Source organism: Phasianus colchicus, chromosome 15, assembly GCF_987193195.1.
Source record: "Phasianus colchicus chromosome 15, bPhaCol1.hap1.1, whole genome shotgun sequence".
NCBI lineage: Eukaryota > Metazoa > Chordata > Aves > Galliformes > Phasianidae > Phasianus > Phasianus colchicus.
The window spans coordinates 14,455,115-14,476,882 of NC_143450.1; the positions used below are offsets into that span (position 1 = coordinate 14,455,115).

At 46.7% G+C, this 21,768-nt stretch overlaps 1 long non-coding RNA gene across 5 annotated transcripts; it reads left to right on the forward strand.

Moving 5' to 3' along the window:
- Positions 1-1,870: 1,870 nt before the first annotated feature.
- On the forward strand, positions 1,871-18,859 carry LOC149915916 (uncharacterized). Of its 5 annotated transcripts, none has more exons than XR_016471418.1 (5): positions 1,877-1,938; positions 13,169-13,324; positions 13,928-14,097; positions 16,146-16,364; positions 17,024-18,859. It is a non-coding gene; the product is annotated as an uncharacterized LOC149915916 (long non-coding RNA). The 5 variants fall into 5 exon arrangements; XR_016471421.1 differs by having other exon boundaries at positions 13,169-13,320; XR_016471419.1 differs by lacking the exon at positions 1,877-1,938 and adding an exon at positions 11,725-12,443.
- Positions 18,860-21,768: the final 2,909 nt, after the last annotated feature.

Below are 21,768 nucleotides of genomic sequence, written 5' to 3' on the forward strand. Positions count from 1 at the left end.
ATCCGTTTGCATGTACAACAACAAGAAGGGAAAAGATAAAAAATCAATAGAGGAATCAATGAAGAGCATCTTGCTTGAGGACTCGTGCCTGGAGCACATCATCATTAGGCACAGGAAGAGCGGGCACTGCTAATTGAGGGAAGCACAGGGAGCAGCAGCTGGAAAACCCTCCGAGTTTCAAACCACTGCAGGTGCTCTGTGCACATCACAGCACTGATGCTGTCACCTGCAGGTCTCTCACCGTCCCCAGCATTTTGGGGACATTCTAATGAACACATTCAGTGTGAGAGCTGTGCTCCGTCCCTGGGCTGCTGGGGCTGGCTGCTGGCAGCACGCTCACTTGGATCTCTGCATTGTGTACTGAATGAAGAAATGTTTGCTGGATCCACATTCAAGATGCTCTTTTCTGCACCATGATTGAGTGGATCCCATGCAGCCACCATTGGGTGACTTTGTATTTTAGTTCAGTTTTTTCCTTATACTCGTGATGACTGCCGCTGTACCATTTACAGACCCTGGGGAGGAAGGGGGAAAAATTCACTTTTAAAAACAGCAATTATTCTTAGTAAAATATTGTAAATAATTCATTGCTTGCTGGCCGTGGTGCGCTGTTAAATGCCTTTCAGCTGCTCATGTACAGCTGCTCAGCACCACTGCCACACTGAGCTGGGGGCTGTGCACCCTGTGCCCTGCTGGCTGTGCGTTCCCATGTAAATAATGCAAGCTTTCCAGAAATTTACATTTTCTATACAACCCTTTTCAAACTTATTGTTCATCATCCTCCATAATCCACGATAACTGCAGGCTGTGCAGGCTCCACACTCACTGCTGGCCAGGAACCAGCAGGCACGGCGTGGGGACACTTCCCCCAAAGGCCACCAGGTATTTCCCTAACAGTGACCTTCACTGTGTCTCTTTGGAGGTGGGTAAATAGCACCTGACTCGTTTTACAGTGTTCAGTGTTGTCCCCAGGGTGACGCCCCCAGCACGACACCTGCTGCTGTGGCATTTACACAGATCTGAGCTTCATGCACAGCAAATGCATAAAGGACACAAAGTGGGAAGGGGAACACATTTCTCATCTGCCTGTTCTGAAAGGAGTTTTTCAATTTACGATTGCACTCAGCAGAAATGGGGCTTTTGGAAATGGGGAATGAGCCACCTCTGAAGGAACGGGAGAGCTGGGGATGCATTATTTTTTATTAAAAGGTCTGGGGGACCCCTCTGGTGCCAGAAGTGCCCCAGCAGCAAGCAACGCGTGCACTGGAGTTTCTGCTGACATCACTGAGCACTGTTCTTGCTGGGACTAAAAGACTGAAATATCCCCATTTGCAGCATTTCTGCTGAAGCTCCAGCACAGCCTCAGTGCTTACACAGCTGTGGAGAAGTGCCCTCCCTGCAGCTGGCTGTTTGTTGCCACCGCCCGATAATGCGAGCACGTTTATTTAAATCAATAGTAATTAATTTTTTTCCTCATTTCTCCTATGATAGGCAATGCAGCAGGATTACAGCAACACGGTGGGTGAGGTTTTTCCTTTATTTAATAACTGGATGCAGCAGCTCCCTCCAGCCTGCGGGCTGCATCACATCAGCTGTCGCAGGAGGAGCAGCTGAAGGAGCCACTTGTTAGCATGGTTCCTCCTCAGGAAAATGAGGGTGGCTTTTAACAAAGCAGTGCTAAAGGTGGGGTAAGGTGCTCTCAGCTGTGTGATCAGCTCAGGGCCCATATCCCTCATAGCCCAATTGCTATGAGCTACCCCTAAGGATGGGTGAGTCCCTTACAACTGGGAGAGAGGTGGAGCCTCTGCAAATGGTGGGATGGGTGATATAAATGAGGGGCAGCCGTAGACTGAAAGTGAGTTATTTTACCAAAGATTCCTGTTCTGATGGGCATAAGGACCTGCAGAGAATCCTCTAGCTGACTGAAGGAAAAACCAGGTGAGATGTGTTGCTTAAAAATCAAACTCATTAACGTAGTAAGCTGTAGGAGAGCTTGGTGTGTCCTCTCTCAGCTGAGTTTGTCATACTCTTCAGTTTTGCTCCCTTCCCTCTGGTTCATGAGGCAGGGGGTGGCCCATGTTGCTGTGGGAGCTGTCACCATGTGGATGTGTTATGCCACAAGTGCAGCTCACTGGGGGGCTTATCAACCTGGTGATAAACAGGAGGTATCCCTGCTAATGAAAGCAATTTTCAGGAAGTTCAGGCATTTTTCTTTCTGTATACAACATGCAGGGCAATTGCAAGTGAGAGCAGTGGTTGCTAGTGCCCACGAAGCCCAAAAGTGAGACTTCCCATCAGCCTGCAAAGAAAACCTCTTGATTTCAGAGTGTTCTAAAGGGCTTTATGAAGCAGGATTAATAACACAGCCTCCACTTCACAGCTAGAAACATTGAGTAGAGAGAAAAGAGATTCCTCCAAGCTTGCTTGGCAGTGGAGGTAGGGAGAGCATCACACCTAAGAAGTCAAGGCTAAGCACACTTGGTGCTCTCAAGACAGCACGACCTGAGGAGTAAAAGGAGTGTGGAGATTTAGTGCTTGTTTGCCATCCTCAATAGAACCCCACCCTGCTTTGCTCGTTACTGCAACGTAAGTACTTAGTAAAGCATTAATCTTGCTTGTTGGTAATAGCATGCAAATTAAACACCTGCTCTAGAAATCTGTAGTGCTTTGTTCCATTAGATGGTGTTGACGTGTCAGATATTTGGACTCTAATGCAGAAAAATGGTGCCATTTTCATTTATCTTACCTAATAAAGAACGAAGGTGTGCACTGATACAGGGCTGCCCACAGCAAGCGACTAAAAGTGAAAAACAGTGCTTAATCTAGCCACTAAATTACATGTGACATCTCATTTAAAGATAAACAGCCTGAAGGCATATGTCCAAGTGGCACTGATGAAATTTTTAAGCATTTCTTTGAATTCTCATTTAACCTCAATTTGGTAGCAAAGGTGCTTTGTTGGCTGTGAAGAATTGCTTCTCGTGCTCAGGAAGCAGCAGGAGAAAGCTTTAATGGGAGACATGGAGATGGATTAACCCCCTCCAGTCCCATAGGACCCAGCAGATATTGGTCATGAGATGGGTGGAAGGGGCTCTTGTGCTGTGGGATGTTAAAGCACACAGATCCCTGTTTGCAGAGTTGGACTCTTATAAGACGTTGTGTGAGTGTCTGTGTACCTGAAGGTCGTCACTCATCTCTTTGTTTCAGTTCCTGTTCATTCAGCCTTTTTTTCTCACTGTTCCTTGGGCTTTTCTTGTTTTCCTATGGACCTTCTGGGGTGTGATGCACATCTAGACCAAATAATTCAGCTCAGGCTCTTCCAGTGCAAAACAGAGGGGGTTCACTCTTTTAGGGCTGGGTTCCTGCTTGTGCAATGACAGCACCATTTTTCAGCAGGGCTTCCTGCTGGGATCTCTCTCCCGTGGGCCATCAAGAAAAAATGAATTCCTTGTTGGTGTGTGCAGCTGGGGGGCTTCTGCACCTCACACAGCCTGTTCCTTCGAGGCATGCCCAGGGGCAAAGCACCTGGTGATAGAAATAGGACTTGCAGAGGGCAGGCACAAAGTGCTGCATTCTCCTGTTTGTGGTTATCTTTTGTAGTGGCTGCTTGAATTGGTGTCACTAGGAGGCATTTCCATTGCTGTTCCTGGATGATAGCCTTTGACTTGCTTTCAACTTTCTTCTTTTGAAGAATGCTCCAGAAATAAGCTCTGATATTGTTTGCTTGCTTGTTTTCCCCCCTCAGCATGGCTGGCAGTAGCAGGAGCTCAGGAGAGGCTGTTTTTGTGGCTGGATACTGAATACTTAAATGCTCAGGATGCAGAGCTTCAAGTCCTGAAAATCCCTATCCCAGCCATGCCAAGAAGGCAGGCAGCAGGCACTGTCAGACCATTCATCCCTCTAAATCTTTGATTAGCCTCACTTAACAGGATTTCTTGTTCTCGAGCTGTCCAGTTATCCTAGAATTTGACAAGGCCTGTGGCCACCTATTGCCAGCTCCAGCACTCCCATACATCAACTCCATTTCTCTTTGCTTCCCCTTGAGCGAATCAGCCTCATCTACAATGTGGTGCTCAGGATTTCCTGGTGTGTGGTCACTTGGCACTCAGCACTTGAGAAGATCACATATCTCTACTTGTTCGGTCTTGATTTTGATCAAGAGAAGAGCTGATGTCATTTCAGCATTCCTAAAGCTCCCCTCCCTTCTGGCTTTTTTTAGAGCCGTTCAATACAACAGCCTGTGCTTTGTTGATTCTTATTTCTGCATCTTGAAAAATGTGGTAATATCCTTAATAAACACAGCCTGGGATTGCTTGTGGAGAATATTTGCTCTCTTAGAACAGGAAAGGGATCTATTCTGATGATGGCAGTTAGGACTTGCCTTATTAAAAATGAGAAAATGAATCCATTTCCCTCCATGTAAAACATAAAGTGCAGGTTTTTTGGTTTTTTTTTTTTTTCCAGTTTAATAAACAGTTTGCCCTCCCAAGGCTCTTTCCAGCTCTTCACAACCCCTTCTGGTGCCTGGCCATGCAGTTTGCCTCTAAGAAAATGCTCTCAGCCTGCATGACACCTCTGGATGCTGTGCCATTGTCAGCCCTCTATTTGTGGTTGGCACAGGCTTCCCGCCTGTCTCTGCAGCCACAGGGAAGTCACATTTCCAATCCCAATGCCTCTCTGGTTCTGTGGGTATCTGGTGGTTGAGATGGCAGCCTGCAAAAAGCTGGACCAGCTGAGCAGGAGCTGGGGATGCACAGAATCATAGACCTATTGGGGTTGGGGGACCTCTGGAGACCCTCCAGCCCCTGCAGTAGGCTGTAGATGATTCCTCAGACCAACTGTGCTCATTTACATCCCAGATGAACCTGGTCATGATATGGTCTTCAATTTCTTTGCCTTTCCCCAGCCATTAGAATTAAGCTTTGGGGATCTGTTGATGTGATCCTTCTGGCCTGATTGAAGCAGGGTGGGAATTCCTCTTGATTAGTACAGCTAGCCAGAAAATCTATTCCAGGGTGGTTTGTGTGGCAGCAAATGCTTGGGAAAGCTGCTGAGATGCCAAGGGAGTCATAGAATCATTAGGGTTGGAAAAGCCCACTTCAGAGCATTTAGGCCAACCATGTCTAGTTGGGGCCATGCTGGGTATCCTCCATTACCATGCTTCTGCAGTTGTGCATGAGGTATTGTAGTGAGTCACAGCAATGACTGCTGATATTTGGGTGTCCTCACCTGATTTCACCCAGCATGGTGCAGGTGATTTGGAAACACAGGAGCAGTAGTCTCAGAGCAGCCCAGAGAGCATGCAGGAGCAGCTCCTGCCAGCCCCAGCCTGCAGGCAGACCTCTGCGTGGCACCTCTACTCCCCTCAAGTGCACTCAAATAGCATGTTAAGGTGCCCCAAAATCACCACTGTGTGGTTATGGGGTTCCTTATGCTTTTGTTCTGCTTTGTGTAATACCTTTGAATGGCAAATCTGGGGCTCTTCTGGCCCACGTCTTTTTGGCATCCTTTAGCAGGGCCCTTATGGGCAATAGCTGCAGGGTGGGTTGTGATCTCAGCTCACGGCGTGAAGGGAATGGGGTGTCTGAGAGCCGCTGTTGTAATGAGATGTGAGTGAACATGGCAGCAGGGAATAGCTCCTTAATTTAAATAACGAGCGTCCCTTGCTGCCTGACAGATGGTCACTTTCTGAGAAACGCAAAGTCTTTTTGGAGGGTCAGGCTGCGTGTATTTACATGGAATAATGAGGGAGAGACACTGGTCCCAACACATGCTGTGTTTTTCACATTTTTCCAGGGGTATTCCCAGCTGTCTCTGAAAAGAGCAGATTTGATCCTTTGCGAACCTTGTGTGAATCAGACCACGCCTTGGCACACGAAGAAACCAAATGGCCACAGGAGCGCCTCTGGTATTCAGGCAGCCATTACAATGCCCTTTGAGCATCTTTAGCTGTTAGAAATGAAGCTCGATGCTGTTGCCAGAAACATCCTGGGCTTGAATGTGCCCTTGCTTGTGCAGGGCTGGCAGCAGTCCAGCACACGGCTATCTGCACTCTGGTGTCTCTGGGAGTTAACGCGGGGGAAGGTGGATGGGTGGCAAAGAATTTGCTCAAGGGTAGGGCATCTTCCTACGCCTTCCCTTCTTGCTGCATCCACCTTTAATGTAAGAACTAGAGATCAGGTGCCTGAAGTTATGCTTTAACCAGTATTTATCCCACCAGTGCTGATGGAGTATGAGCAGCGGAGGTATAACTTGAATGAATGGCTGAAGGAGTTCTTCAACCACCCTGAACCCCTGTGGAGGAACTCTTGGCAATGGGTACCCGAGACACTGTTTTTCTTACTGTATATAAACCACAATTTAGGCTAATGTTTTACCACAGGTGAAGCCCTTAGAGTCCCATTAAGCTTTTCTTGAAATGGAAAAGAACAGAAACCCTAGCCTTGACCCAAAGAAACCCACTGTAGTTGTGTCATCTTTCTCTCTTCTTGTATCTGGGTCCCTCGTTCTGCAGCACTTCACTCAATGCCAAGGAAGTATGAAGTGTAAAAGCCTCCTGATTCTAAAAAAAAAAAAAAAAATAGACAAAAGTTTGAAAACATCTAAAGGCTTCTGCAAAAGGCTCCCCAAAATTCAGCAGTTTCCTACATCAGTGCCATGTGGCTTCTGATCTGCGGGTAGCGCTGTGTTTGGAAGAAGCCAAGTCAATCAACACCCACTTTTCACAGTGAGTCTCTACTGGTGTCAAATTCTGGTCCATGCCCGGTGCCAGAAAGTATTCTCTTCTAAACGGGGAGTGTGCCATGCCAAGCTGCAAAATCACTTGTTTCCCAGACGTTGCCCTAAATTATCCACTCCCTGCCAAGTCTAGGAGATGGAAAGCTATGTTGTATTGCGATAAGGTGTTTTTTCTCTCCATTTAGTTAATACCTCTCTGAAGGTACCTGCTGTTTTTCTGCATTCCCTATGCTCAGGCTAGCAGAGCAACAGGAGATTTGGGTCACATAGGGTCCCTGACCAGGTCTTTGTTTATCCACTTCCTTTGGCCAATACTACATGCAACCCTGTGCACCAGGGAGGAGCTCCCAGGGGCCTTGGTTAGGATGAGAGGTAAAGGCCTTAATTGTACCAGGGGAGATCCAGGTTGGATGTTAGGAAAAATTTCTTCTCTGGTAAAGTGTGATGCAGTGGCACAGCTGCCCAGGGAGGTGGGGGAATCACCATTCCTGGAAGTGTTTGAGAACTGTGGAGATGTGGCACTTCGGGACATGGTCATTAGGGGTGCATTGGGGTTGGAGTTGGTGATCTTAGTGGTCTTTTCCAACCTTAAAGATTGCATGATTCTAATTACTGGGCAGTGGACCTGATCTCTGCATGATTCCCTAAAGGCATACAGAGGTGTTGGCTTTGCTCCAGGATACATAAGATGTTACAGCTTATAAAAATAATTTTTCTTCTCAAATTGTTTGTTTGGTTTTCTTTTTTTTTTTTTTTGCTAAATGAACCAAACCAGGTGATGGTTACCACTGCCATTCATGTGAATGGGAGGTCTTTGCAGGGCTGGGAAGAGGAGAGACTGGAGTGACAAACCAGTTAGTAGCTTGTAGCACTGACGGGGAGGAAACCTATTGAGTGGTGGCATTCAGAATGACAGGGCAGCTGGGGACAAGCAGGAGTGACTGGCTGGAACATTATGGGATGCTCCCAAAGAACGTGTCCGGGCTCACTGTGCTGTGCATGCTGCAGTTACAGAATGCCAGATACTTCCTCCACGCTTCCAAATACAGAGGAAGCATTCATTTATCAATGAGCATCAAAGAGCACCTCCTGCTGAAAGCATTTGATGCTTTAAAGGATAGAGAGCATCTGAAAGGGCCTTGAAGGGGAGAAATCTGACAGGTGCTCAGCTGCTCCTGGCAGTCCCACCTTGGAGCCTCCAGTTCAGGAGCTGTAAGAGTACAATAATGCACTGGGGCATTCAGAACATAAATTGATGTTTTGTCTTTTTTTTTTTTTTGGAGGGTTGCACTAAGAATCTACCCTGCAGCTGCTGGATTAATTAAATGCTGACAGCCTGCTAGAATGGGAGCAGGGGATTTCTCCTGCCCTTTGTGTTGCAGACTGGAGTACACAGTAACCCTTGGAAATGTGCTTGTTCCATTAGGCAAAATCAATAAGGCACAAATCTCTGAAATTCTTCTATTATATTACAAATAGACTAAGCCCCTGTCCCTGGCAAGAGCAATCATTGCTTTTGTGTTCTAGAAAGATGCTCGTGGTTGTGCTCTGGAACAACAGGCACATTTCAGCTCCTTGACAGTAATCTTTCAATAACAGAATCCTCATTTTTGTATACAAGTCTTGGATTGTTTCTCAGCTGGGCCAAAAATCAATGGGTCCAGCTTATGTCACAGGGAACCATGCTTGTAAAGGCAAAAACTGGGGCACAGACAGCTTTTGGTGGCTCTTGGGGCCAGCTCTGCCTCTTGCCCTTTCTTACACACCCTGTCTCCATCAAATGCATTGCACTAATGAGCTGTATATGCAGCACATGCCACAAAGGTTTATTTTCTTAAGAGACATAACAAGGAGAAAAACTTGCAAAGAAAGCTTCAGCCTTATTAGTGTCATTTTCTCAGAAGATGAGTCTCTTGCTGTCTCTCTATCAGCCTGAAAGACCCAATCCTGCCAAAGTTTATTTGGCATAAACATCTGAATATGTTATACAGAAAAAAAAAATTTATATATATAGTGGATGGGGCAGGGAAGAGCAGAGTTAAGCTGCAGTGAGCAGGGCACATGGAGCATTGCAAGTGAGGCTGGGGACGGGGTTGCCTTGAGGAGGTGGATGGGATGGTTGGATGGCAGGTGGACTGGATGATCTTAGTGGTCTTTTCCAACCTTAATGATTCTATGACAGTCTCTGTCTCGAGAAATGTTGAAGAACAGCCTGGATGGGGAAAATGCTTCTGACAAACCTTTATTTCCAAAGTGAGGGAAGGGTTGGGCCACTCTGGGTCCTTCCCAGAGCTGTTTGTCACCAGTGCTGAAAGCTGTTTCTCAGGCCTGTTATATACCAAAGAACTTCTTTCTCAGAAGTTTCCAGAACCAACATTCCCCTTGGAAAAATGGCTTTTTAGGGAACATGTTTTGAGGGGCAGAGTTTAATGGCCCTCTCCAGCATCCCTAGCAACCTGCCTTAAAAACCCCTGCTTGGAAATCTTTTAATCTTCTTTGGATGCTTTTTGAATGTTTTCCAGGAGTGTTATGCTGTTTCCCACTCACAGCTTCTAAATATACCCTCTGTTTGGGCTGCAGACCCCGATCTATTTTTACATTTATTTCCAGTACGCTTTAACTTCTCTATCCTTGATAGACCAGTTCAGTCTGTACTTCAGCTGCTGTCCGACCTCAGAATCACTCAGAAGGAGCTCATTATTCTGGAGGACTTCTGCCTGGATGAGGGCTGTGACAGCTCCTGTCTGGCTGCAGGCAGGCTTACAGCTGGAGGAAAGTGGGCAGGAAGGAAAGGAAGCAGCTGCCTCTGTATAAAGGACCAATTAAGCATCTTTGGAGCCTTTGTCTTGTTTGTAAATGGTTAACTGAGTTTGGGATGGAAAATACTGTAATAAAGCGGTGATTTTTCTCATTCCACTGAATTGGAATGGACAACCATTTCCATCTGTAAGACAGCAAACAAGTGGCTGCTTACTTCCTCATCCTCCTGCATGCTGATATTTAGCAGGGCTTTATTTATTTGGCTAGGTGCACGGGATATGTGCTCACTGTTTGCATAAGTAGGATGGAAATGGTGAAAAGCAGATTTTTATCATTGTTACTCTTGTCTTTGTTTGCTGTTCCTGTCCCTGGGGTGTTTTTCTGGATCTGATGAAGATTTAAAGGAGGGAAAAGGGGGAGGCTGAGGGAATGCTCTGTGCCACGTGGGCAGCAGGGGACCTATTCCGCTTGCGAGCAATGACTTGATTAAGCTTACATATCTCCACTTGACCTCTGTATGGAAATGTGCCCTTTAAATAATGGTTCCAAGTCTCTAGGGTCAAATCCAAGCTTCTGTGATGCAAACCACTACAAATGAGAGCACCATCTCCTGGGCCCACATCCTGCTGAGCCCGGTGCAGCACCAGGATGTCCCAGCAGGGCAGCTGGCCTGGCTCTGCTTATTTAGTGTTCTTCCCTCTGTGGACTGTGCCCTCTGGTAGCCCTGGACGTTAAAGCCACCTCTCCTGGCAATTTGGAAATGAGGTGAATGAGAAACCCAAACCCTGGCTCTGTAAGAACAGAAACAAGACTCCTAATGCAGCAGACTAGTGGTGTGGAAATTCTGCCTGATGTCTCCAGCATGAAGGAAAGGGTTAAAGACAGAGCTGGTGCTTGTTCCTCCATGGCATTATCTGTGTGATTGCTTTTCATATCTTGTTTACTGTGGTTAGCCGAGCAGCTATAATATAGAGTGCTGGATGCAATAAATCTTGTTGCAAACAGCACACTTTTCATCAGAGCTCAGGGAACTGCAAGGTAAGCATGAGAGGGAAATCTATAGATTTAATTATATAGAAAGTCTAACCCATGTAGATCTTACTGGAAGTTATAACCACGATGATTACATTATGGGCAGGTTTCTTTGTATTGTGTATATTGTCCCATTTTTGGTTGTTTTGAAGACACTGATAACAGCAGTGCTGTGTCTGCTGTGGTTTTGTACTGGCATGGATGGGCTGAGGGTCATTAAGGGATGAGTTTTAAGGGGGGTGGGAGGGCAGTTTTAGGGTTTTTTTTCTTCCCTTAAGCTTCATGCCAACCACTTGCTCTCATAATCCCAGGTGGTGGCTTGCTGCACTCCTCCCTTGTTGGACAGTGAGCATCACCACATTGCAGGGCTTTCCTTTGTCAGCACAGAACTCATGAAGACAGCAGAGGTGTAAGATAGGCTCATGGATGCTTGTGCTGATGTTGGATTCAGGCAGACACCACAACAGTCTGTGGCTGGGAGAACCTGTCCTGGCCTTCTCTGCTCAGGAGAAGGGCTGGTTGTGGCTCAGTCTTCTGGATGTCACCAGAGTTGCAGTTGGCCAAGGGATGGCCACTGTCAGCAGGCTGCCCAATGTGGCCATGGGGTTTGTGGTGCTCGGAACAGGTTTGAACAGTTTTCAGTGTAGCCCTGAGTTTTCCCCATGGCAGTGTTCAGAGTCTCCTGGATCTGCAGATAGCTGAAATCTGCAGCGCTTTATTTCTTCACCCTTCATTGCAGGCAGGGATTTTCTACTTCCAGCAGATGCTGGGAAGATAGAGGTAATTGGAGACTGTAAGATGCTCTGCTTGAGTGACAAGAGCTGTGCAAATACTAGCTCAATACTAAAAAACACATTTTCTTCTATTTTGTAGTACAGAGATTGAAATGTAGCCTAAAATCTAAGCTTCCACAAGAAAATGAAATCCATGTATTCAATTAACACAAACCCTCTCATTTCCATCCATCAGCAGCAGATGCTGGGACTCCACTCCTGCCTTGGTAGCAGTAGCCTTGCTCTCTTTGAACCATCAGAACTACATAATGTACTGAGCACTGGGCATAGCAGTAACTCAGATTTTGCATAACTAAGATGCTGAACAGGGCAAATTAAAAATAAAAGAAATTTCTGACAACTGTGCTACTGATTAAGGTGAATAATCATCTCAAGCTCTGCTTGCTGGTAGCAGTGCCAAGCGACGGATCCTCTTGTCACAGGGCGTGATGCTGACCCCAGCACTGGGGGCAATGGTGACATCCTGCCTGGGTCACAGTGTGCATGGGGGATTTTGGCAACCCAGCTGTCTGCTTCCCTTGCTCTGCTTTAAATTCAGGCCATTAATATGCATTGGAGGAGCAGCGTGATCTCAGACGCGAGCTCTGCTCCTGCACATGGCACACCAAGATGTGTAATTTCTTTGTGTTGACTGGGGAAATCCTGACCCTTGTTTTTAATGAGAGATTCTTTAAAGCTGTTTTTGTGCTGATAGCAAACCTGTGATAAGAGCTGGTGCCAGCAGCTGTGTACACACAACTTGCTGTGTACTTCTTAATTCAGTGCATGCCTGTGATCTCATGGAAGAGTCCTTCTTTCTGAGACTGCCCCATATCCCTGGAGGTGTTCAAGAAAAGGGCAGATGTGGCACCGAGAGATGTGGTCAGTGGGCATGGTGGGGATGTGTTGGTGGTTGGATTGGATGAACTTAGCGGTCTTTTCCAGCCTTAAAGATTCTGTGATCCCATCCTGTGCCCACCTCGTACTTCTGCCCCTTGTGCTTCAGAGGGAAAAGTAGAAAGTCTGCAGTGACCTCTGTCTGCCTTAGGTTTTAGCTGCAAGAAAACACCTGTCCTCTGCAGCTTTCATACAGATCTTGGTAGCTCCTCCTGCCTGGGATTGATAGCATGGCCGAGTGAGGTAACAAACTACACGTGATGCACACACAGAACCAAAGTCTTCATGAGTCTTTAAAGAAAACACAGTCCTGATTTACCCAGGCCATCTTTAGGGTGATGCTGAGCTCCCCTATTATTTCTTTCCAGGGGCTGAGGGTCCCATCCTGGTTCACAGTCTGGCACTCACCCTATGTGCTCTGAGGGATGGGTTGGTGACAAATGGGTGCAATTGAGGCACGTGTCTGGGTTGCTGCATGCAGAGCTGGTTCGTAAATGAAGCATTTTGCTAATGTCAAAGGAAATAGATGGATATTAATTGTTCCTCAGCGGTTTGTCATCTTTCATGTAGCTTATTGATGGAATAATGGTAACAGCAGCAGGGAAACAGGTTGGGAATGACCTGAAATCAGAGGAAAACCCCCATAACAGCTGAAGGCAGAGACGGGCTCTGCTTTAAGCAGGAGGGTTTTGAGTGGATGTGCCAATATCTGAATGTTTCCGGCATTCTTCTTGGCTTCACCAAGCTGCTGGTATAAAAATCTCTTCAAGTCAAAATTTAACACTTTCAGAAAGAGCCATCTTGATTTTCCTTTTAATCTTTCACTCTCTGTTTTGGGAAGGGGGGGAAAAATAACCAAACAGACCTAATTCAACTCCAAAATGAGAACAGGAAAAGGACTTTTATTCTAAAGATATGAGTTGTTTGATTCCTGGAAGTTCCGAATCTTTTCTATCTGTTTCTTTCAGTGTGGTGTCGTCTTGCAAATGATTCTGATGATAATCACAATTATTTTTCCTGCTGGGGACAAATTTCTACAATGGCAGTAGTTCATCTATTGATGTTGGACCTGATGAACCCTTGAGCATGGACAGAGCTTGGATGGAGAATTCTGTAATTGGTCTGTGAGTCAAGCCCAATATCCTCATGGCCATCTGAGCCAGCTCTCAGGAGCAGAAGCTTTTATAGATAAATGTATATGGCCATACAGTGTTAGTTACAGCTTCCTTCCAGATGCAGATATACAGCAGCTTTGATCTGCAGGACAACCCCACGCTCTTGTCATCTGCAAACACAAGCAATAGTTTTTCTCCGAGAAAAACTCTGATCCAAGTAGCACTTTATTTCCCATGCTAGAAATGCCTGAGAGCAAAGCTGGGAAAAATTTTCCCTAAATAACCCCATCACTGAACAATCATTGAAATGCATCTCTTTTATTTCACTGCTTTCCCTCCCCTCACCTGATAAACAGTGACTTGGCCAACACCTGGTGCCTGTCTGCTCCATCACTGGGGTGGCTGGTGCTGCTCATGTTCCTCTGCATCCTTCAAGCTGATTTTCCACCTGCAGCTGCATTGCTACCAATGGGAAACCCTCCCCAAAACCCAGCCTGCGTGGAACAATCATGTTTCATGGGGCTGGCTTTGGAGAGCCCATTTGAGGTATGGACTCCCTTGGAGCCTCAAAGAGGATGCACTGATGTTTGTCCTCTTGCTGTTCCTCTGTAGCGACTTCCTCCCCTGCAGTGCTGCACAGCTGTAAGGAAGCTGTGATGGCTTCGAGGAAGGAGTCTGGGTTCTGTGGCTGATGTTCCCCTGCTCGCCCACCTGCATCCTGCTCCATCTCCAGCATATGGAGGGGCTAATTGCTGCTGTAGGAGCTGCTGCTGTGCACAGAGGTCTGTGGATGAGCAAAGCTAAGCACAAAAAATGATTTATTACAGCGTTATGATACAATTATTTTTTGTAGATAGTAAGGAAAGTATGGGATAACCAAGAGGGAAAAATCAGTTTGCTTTGGGGGAGCTATTTTTTTTAAGCTGTTCTTGGGCAGTCACTCGGTGTGTGCTGTTGGCTTGGTTTGCGGCAGGGACTTGTCATGCAGGGGTAGAGCTCACCCAATGACAACCCCTTCAGGGCACCCTGAGCCACCTGGGATGCTTTCCCTACTACAGAGCTGCTGGGGTTGAGTGCTTGCCCTGGTATTCCTAGAAACCCTCCAGAAAAGCACTCCCAAAGTAGCAGAACCCCACGTCCCACGGATGTCACCTTAGCAGTGATGGCACGGGAAGGGGATGTCTGTGTTGGCACCTCTGTGACTTCAAAGGCAGGAGCTGAGAGGCTTCTCGGAGCCTCTGCTTTGTTATTCATCTTCCCCAGTGCTCATAAATTATCAACAAACAATCTCAGCGATCATGTCGGCGAGCAGGACTGGATAATTATGTTTGTGGTTCAAAATGAGGGTTGTCAATTTTAATTAGGGAAAGCTGAGGGTGCGGGGAATTTTTAATGTTACCACCTGAACTCTCGAATGCTGCTCAGGAAATAATTGTAAATGAAAAATTAAACAGGGCTCAGTACGCGTTGCAAGGGGCATTCCTTTTCCTCCAGTTTTATTTTCCTTTCTTTGAGGCGAATTGGGGTCTGGCTATACAGGTTTGCTGTCAGTATGAGGAAGGAAAGCTGGGGGTGAGCATGAAGCACCCTGCTCCTGCATTGTGCAGTGGTGGTGGGGGTACCAGAGCTCATCTTCCCACTGGAGCCATCAAACCTTCTTGTGCTAAAACCAAGGCATGGTTGTCCCTGAATGTCACCAGCAGCCGGAGGTGCTGTCTGTGCTATTGCTGCATCTGAGCCAGCAAATGTCAGCTCATCACAGGGAGTGGGGGTTAAGATTTAATCAGCAGGCCAGTGTCCTCTCCTAATTTATTTTCCTTCATTTAGAGAGGATTTGCTGGGCTGCGTGTGATCTTGTGAATATTTATAGTGAGAATTCTTTTTCTGCTGCTCCTGTGGTTAACAAGTTTGGTGCTTCCCAAGGATGTGCACAATAGAGTCAGACCTGGAATGGCCCCATCCTGTCCTGGCACTGCCCTTTGGGCACCAGCAGAGCAGTGCAGGCATGGCCGTGGCTCATCTGCACTCTGCTAGGAAGGGGTGCTCTTCCAAGTGTGCTTAGCACCAGCAGAGCCTCATCCAAAATATTCTCAAGACAGCAGAAAGACATTTTAATGGGCTTAGATGAGGCCCAAAGTGAGTCAGCTGGAGCAAATGAACTCCCATTCACTAATGCAGTCTTATAATAGCCAAGCTGCAGAAAAGCATTTGGCAATTGTAGTTGTTAAGTCATAAAAAATAATGAAAAAAAATGCAATTATTTTTAATGCTATGCACATCTATTATGGTGAGAATATGCTGAATCTCTGCTTGGAAATACTTTGGGTGTCTCAGCTGATGGTGGTGAGGGAGGAGAGAGGCTCACAGCACTCTGTAGCCGGATGGGATCACAGCCCTGTGTAGGGTCTGGTAATGACTGAAATAAACCCAGGGTCAGCTACTGAGTGAAGGTCTGGGTTGCCTGTCTGCACTGTGGCACAGGGGTAGTTCTCAGTGGGTGACTCAAAGGGCTGATTCCCACCTCATGATGCCGAAGGGTTTGTCCCTGTGCACACCTGCAGAACCTCACTTGTGGGGCTCCAGGTGACTGCCAGCATGGATGGGCTGCTTCCAAAAGGGTGGGAAGAAATTCAGGGAGCTGTGAGCCTGACGGTATGGGCACAGATCTCTTGGCTATTCTCTCTGAGATCCTAAAAAGCAGGAAAGCATTTGTGGTCTGTGGGCACAACTTGGGCAGGGCAACCCAAACCTCAGCAATGCATCATCTGAAGTCAGACCCCAGAGAAAGCCACGTCCTTCCTTCTAGAAAACTAAGCGTTTCTCATTGCAGTTCCTGATTTGCTGCCATGCTTGAGGAACAGGGATATTCATACCGAGGAAATATGCAGCCAGCCTGAATTGCTGCTGTGAGCTTGCTCCCATACCACTGTTCCTGTGCCAACTGTTTGACACTGCACAGTCTGGTAGAAGCCTTGCACGCATGAAACACGCTGCTGGGAGCACCACGTCTGCAGCTACTGCTGCAAACTGCAGCTGAATGTTCTCTGAGGTATGCTGGGATTTGGGGATAGGAGGTGCAAGTCTGGCAACAAAGCCACTCATCCCCAAGGTTTGGAGATGGGAGAACCACACATTGCAGATCCATCTTGGGGACACAATGACCACCTGGTGCCTCGGCTCCTCTTTCTTCTCTTAGCTCAATACAACCAAGCCAGCTCCTTGTACTGGACGATCTGTCCTACAGGTTGTCTGGTGTCCCCAAGGATTTTGCTCCAGAAACCTCCTTGGTTCAGTGCCTGGCTTCACCTGCAGGGCAGAAAGTGCCATCGTTCAGCAGAGAGCATGCAAGTGCCATCTGGTGCAAATGGTTTGGGGGGGGGGGGGGGGGAAGTGGAATTAAAACGTGCTCTCAGAGGAGGAAGAATCTGCAGACATGTTCATCAGCTCCTGTGTCTCCAGCAGGCTGGAGGAACACTGGAGCGCATTTAAAGCAACAGCTTAATTAAATGGTGCTGCAGTTCTCACCTTGCCTCAGAAAACTGTTGGCTTATTGCCTCTAGCCCCGTGTTCTGAAAGAGAAGAACAAGCATGCACATAGCCAAAAATGTAGGCTGCTGGCCAAAAGCATCCTAGAGCATCTGGCTTGACCTCAGAGGAATCATCCTGCTTCTGCTGCTGACCACTCTCCAATCCCTCTAATCTCTGCAGCTCCTTGGCATTGTCTGTGGGAGGAGAACACACGGCAGAGGCTGTGCAGAGAGGCAGCTGCTATCTTCTCCTCCCTGTCGATCTCACTGGTGCATCTGCTCCCCACCCCAGAGCAGCCACTGTATGAGGATGCTGTGCTGCTTGCAGGGGATGTCCAGCTGTGAGCATCCTTGGGGACCAGTGAACAATGCTGGATAACTATGTTTCAGCACTGTCCCTTGAGGACTTTTGGTCCTTGCTACAGAGCTACTCCCAAAGATGAGTGTAGAGAAACACGAGCACCTTTCCCCCTGTCTGTTTGTATTTGTGGGATCTGACCTACTTTTTGTAATTGCAGCACAGCAGCCTCCCTTGTTTCTTGACTTGCAGGAGCAGCGGTGCCTTGTGCTGCAATAAGCTGCACCTTAGTAAATCTGCCCCAAGGAAGGCAGGCAGTTACAGGGGAGGCTGATGGCAGTGCTCATGTGGTGACCTCCCACTCCTCCACGGATCGCACAGCTGCTTGTATCTGTGCAGCAATGGTCATAGCTGTCCCTGAGGGTGCATCCTGTATTTTCGGATGCAGGGATGAAGCCACTTCTACACCATGGTTTGCAAGCAGGCACAGCTGGAAGCATCCCCACGGAGACCTTTTGCTTTCCTGCTGCCCATGCATTGTCTGAGGAGCAGCTGCTGAGAGCCATGGAGAAGCACTCAGGATGTGCTGTGGACTTTGGGAAGACCAAGTTCCAACAGCAAGGAAACAGCAATGTACACTCTTTCCCCTTGTTAATATTTCTTCAAAAGAAGCTGCAGCTGTCTGGGCTGCTCCTACACAACAGCGAGTCATGAGTGATGGCTTTCTTTGAGTAATATAGACTGGGAGCTCAGTTAAATGTATCAAATTAACTGTCAAAATAATCTTCCAGGATGTGATGAGCCCAAAGATTAAGCAGCATGTTGTTCTTTCTTTGTGCTTTTTTTTTTTTATCTTAGCAGAAGGGATTTACTGTAGATTCCAAAATCCATATTTGAAATGAATTGCAAATAGTTTCTTGTAGTCTTGGCCCATATGAAAAGGATTATTACCCAAAACAACACTTCTGTCAGGGGGAATGTAGGTTAAAGAGAAATGGGAATGTAAATAAATGTGCAGGCTTTGCAGTGCATTCTGCAGGGGGCATGTTTATTTTCTCTCTTGATTCCCCAAGCCTGGCTTCCTATGCAATTAAAGGGTCCAGCTCTTCCTTGCAAAACATACTCTCGTTTCTTTTTTGTGTCATCAGTAAATATTTGGGCTGAAACTGTTTAAACACAAGCTTTCGATAATCTTTGTTTTGCTTTTTCTGGTTCTCTGGCTGAGACCTGGTTTGAATTTTCATAGACTAAAAATACATCATTTTGTTTGAAGAGCTTAGATGATCTTGTTCATTTTGCTGTTTATCTATTACCAGGAGAGCCTAATCCTTCTCTGATTGATGTTCAGCGTCACGTAGTTAAGCAGCGATACAGGCTGTGGAGCAGGGAGTTATTATTCTTAGCTGGGCTCTTCAGGTACCTGAGCCCACTGCTGACATTATGCATCCACCACACATTAAATTGTATTGCCCTAATCAAGCGTGCTGCCATAGGTCAGCAGCAAAAAATGTGAAGAAATAGATGCACGAAGGTGATAAAAGACAGAAATGGCAGAGGATATTAGGAAGCACAGGGCAGAGGGAGATTGGTAGCAGTCAATCCTGATTTTCAAGATAAGGCCGTGACTCTCCGGCGCCATGCCCTGCATTATTCATGTGTGAATGCTGGCGGGGAAGGGCTGTGTGCACCCAACGCTTGGCTTCAGCCTTCACTGTGATATTTATCCATGTATTTATTTGGGGCTCTGACTTGCAACCTCCCTTCTAGGATGTTCTATACTAAACAGCTGGTGATTTCTTTATTTAAAGACCTGCAGGGTAAAGAAATGGACAAGGAGAGAAAGCCAAAGTTTGCAAAGGATATCTCAATCTACTGGGTTTCTGGATGCTTGTGTCAAAGTTAGAAAGCAATGTTAATTACAGGCATCTAGAAAGAGCCGTAATTATCTGTCATTCATGGTGACAAGATGACATCGCCCGTTTGGAAGGTTCAGCATTACCATTCACAATCTGAAGAGCTTAGGCTGCAGTGATAACTATTTCTGACAACCTCAGGAGATGAGTTTGACATTTCTGATATATGCATGTGTAGGAAGGGTTATATGGCACATGGGTATGTGGCAGGGCCTTCCACGGCCAAAGAGCAAACAGGTATTTTATCATAGAGTTCTAGGACTGTTTGAGTGAAAAGAACCTTTAAAGGTCATTTAGTCCAACTCCCCAACTTTCCATGCTGAGCAACTTTGGTGTTGGGAAAGGAAGGAAATAATAATGAAACAAAGGAAGCACTAAAGGTGGGGAGCCCCGTGTGCCCCCTGCATAGCTTGTATTGCAGATTTGCCACCACATCCTGGGTCACATTCAGCTCAGTAATATACATGTAATGATACTGATCTCTACCCAGTAGCCAACATGGAGTGTGATAAAACTGCAGTCGCTCCATTGTGCATCTCCTTCTTGTCCCATCCCCCTTTCACCTGAGAACAGCAGGAGCACAAACCTGCCATCCCATGGAGCAGTGCTGGGCTGCTGCTGGGTTGGGAACTGGCCAGAAATGTGAGAGCGTCATCCTCTGCTCCTCAAAATCTCCCGGTGACTTTTCTTGCTTACAGGAGAAGCCCCAGCTAGAAATCCTGGTCTGACTTTTGCATTGTCTTGTGTGGAGCTAGGAGTTGCACTCAGTGATCCTTTGTGGGTCCTTTCCAACACTGGAAACTGGTAAAAAAAATACCAGCCAGAGTGTGGCTCTGTATATTCTCCATATCTACAATTGCAGCTGCCATAAAAATCTTCTAGAAGTGTCTCAACTGAGCTAATTGGACTGGAGGGGGCAGTAATGCCAGACCCAAATAACAGGTGCAGCGTGAGGAGCTCAGGAGTGATGAGCACCCATGTGCACACCGTGCAAAGCTGAGCATTGGAACGCTGGATCTTTTTTAGCCAGGTGTTTGTTATTTCCCTTGTCAGATATCAATCTCTCAGAGAGTTGGCATCTCTCATCTCCTTCTTGGCTCTGTCTTCCCTGTGTATCTGCTTAACAGAGATGCAGATGCTCCTGCTCGGTTTGGGGCTGTGCAGGAATCAAGAGACCCAGCGTGTGCCACTGCTTGCCCTGCAGAGCATTCCTGCATGCTCTGTTCACCCAAGTGCTCTATTCCTCCATGCTTCCCCGTGGCTGATCGCTGAGTTACACTGCACGTAGGTGGACAGTTTGGGGTTGGCCTCATGGCTCAAGAGATGAAGAACGCAGAATCCTTCAGCACTCATGATTAATGTGTCGTGAGAGGTGAGAGCCATTTGTCTGTGGAATTCATTAACAGCGTCTAATATTAGTAATAACAGAAACAAATAAAGAAGAAAACTAAAAAGAATCCCCATCCAGCCCCAAATCCAAGATAAATAATGTAAGGAGTGTCTCCTGGGATCGTTTCTCTATGGATTAGATCAATAGCAACACCCGAATGAAGCCAGGAGAGTGGCTCTGAGCCCAGAGCTCTGCAGTGCTGGCAGTGCTCACAGCTCTTCTCATGGTTTATTACACAGACGTTTTCCCTACGCATCACAAAGTTCCCTGGCTGTCTGATATACAGCCATTGTCGGAATAAATATTTTGTTAATTTTTTCTTTTAGAGGAGAGATCAAGTAGTAACTCCCCACTGCTGCCGGGAAAGAAGATGCAAAAAGCTGATTCTGTAACAGGTCAGGATTAAATTAGAAACTGTGAATGCAAATAGAAAAGGAAATCTGCATTCATTCTGCCCTTTGAGTGGATGTGAGACATAGCAAAGTTTGGTGTGTAAAAGTAATTTTGTATGTAAGGAATCATGTTTGTGGTCTGGGCACATGGATGAAGTTGATAAGAATCCCTGCTGGACCTTGACATGGGATTTCTAACTAACGTGATGGATTTCTTTGTTTGTAGTGTTTGTTTTTTTGTCCTCAACTCAACCAGTCTTGTAGTGTTTATTGTGCAATTCATTATTTATGCCTCAGCATTCAGCTGCCCTCATCGGATCAGCTCCCTCTGTGCAAATACACAGCAGGAAAGTCCATTCTCTAAAGAGCTTCAGCCCTTGGTGCTAATTAGAAGACAAAGGTGTCTGCTGCTCTCCTGCACCACGTTCTGCTCACAGTAACAAGCAGCTTGTTTCCCTCCATGCCCCGGGATTGGATGGGATTTTGCCTTCTGTGGTTTTTTTGGCTGGAGGGTGCAGGTTTGGGGCTGAAGATGAAGGATTCACCCATTCTGGGAACAGATCAAGATTTGCGGCTTTCTCCCTTTCCTGTAAACCTTAACACTTCGCTGTTTTTTTCAATCCAAAATGAATATTTCATCTGTGGAAGCTGTCAGCTGGGTGCCTGTATGTCGAGCAACCAGAGCGACCTTGCTGCTCCCCGCAGGAATGCTGCAGGAGGTGAGGCTGAGGAGCCATCCTCCCAGCACACAGCCTGCACTTGGACGACTAGAAAGGACTTCAGCTACAACTCAGACTTCTTTCACTGTCTTGCAACTTCCCAGTTTCTCTTCAGGAAGAAATGTAGAAATGGTTTGCCACGTTCCTGATTATGGCACAAAAGGAGCAAAATATAAAAATGATGGTTAAAATGATTTATAATCTAGAGTGCTCC